The 782-nt window shown below is 53.8% G+C and overlaps 1 protein-coding gene and 1 pseudogene across 1 annotated transcript in view; both read right to left on the bottom strand.

The window, feature by feature from the left end:
* The window catches only part of LOC106727121 (maestro heat-like repeat-containing protein family member 1), a gene marked incomplete at its 3' end in the record, with an annotated part of 36,774 nt that overhangs the window by 25,595 nt on the left and 10,397 nt on the right, over positions 1-782 (bottom strand). The gene's annotated exons all lie outside the window — the stretch shown is intronic.
* Positions 1-782, bottom strand: part of LOC102256812 — a 3,467-nt pseudogene that overhangs the window by 1,065 nt on the left and 1,620 nt on the right.

Genomic DNA, 782 nt, shown 5'->3' with positions numbered 1-782 from the left:
CTGAGTGGAAATTCTACAACTAGAAGGAAAGAGAAAAGCATACCAAGACTCAGAGGAGGCGCAGTACGGAAGTAAAATACTAAGGTGCGGAGGTGCATGCAGAGCGGGCTGGCGGCTGAGCGCGTGGTTGTCATTTTCAATCGGGAGGGAGTCTCAGGCTCTGAGCTCCAGTTCCGGGCGAGTCTCTAGGGACCGAGACTCATATGGGAGAAGCGGGACTGTCTGGAATTGGTCGGAACCCAAGGACAGCTTTCTCTCCAAGGGGCTTGCAGCGATTGCTGGGACACTGAGAAGCAGAGCCTCTGAGGGCAAGACTGAGAGCAGCCATAACTGCTAGCCCCGCCCTGTTGATCCCCTGGGACCTGCCCTGCCCAAGCTCTGTAGGGAGGCTTTTGCTGGATAGCCTCAGGCAAAGGCTAGATTAGCTCCTCCCTAGAGATCCAGAAGCCAGGAAAACCCAGAGGTCAGAGTGGAGCCATCCAGTTTTCAGCTCCATGGAACCATAAAGGACACACTCAGTGGGCAGACTCAGTGAGCACCAAAGCCCCATTGAAGCAAGTCTTGCCCCAGAGGGGTGTCTCCAGCACAGAAGTTCTCCCACTGCAGACACAGCTGATTCTCACAGCCAATTGGCCTGGAGGTCAATTCCTCCCAGTGATAACTACAACAATCAAGGCTTAATTACAACAAGACTGTGCACAAAGCCCACAAGGGGGTGCACCAAGAGTGTCTACCTCAGGTAATTGGGACACTTAGCACAGAAAGGCACCCTATCGACACAG

The sequence above is a fragment of the Myotis brandtii genome, unplaced genomic scaffold (assembly GCF_000412655.1).
Source record: "Myotis brandtii unplaced genomic scaffold, ASM41265v1 scaffold3725, whole genome shotgun sequence".
Classification (NCBI taxonomy): Eukaryota; Metazoa; Chordata; class Mammalia; order Chiroptera; family Vespertilionidae; genus Myotis; species Myotis brandtii.
Note: the sequence above shows the minus strand (reverse complement) of the source record. Positions and strands in the feature narration are given on the sequence as shown.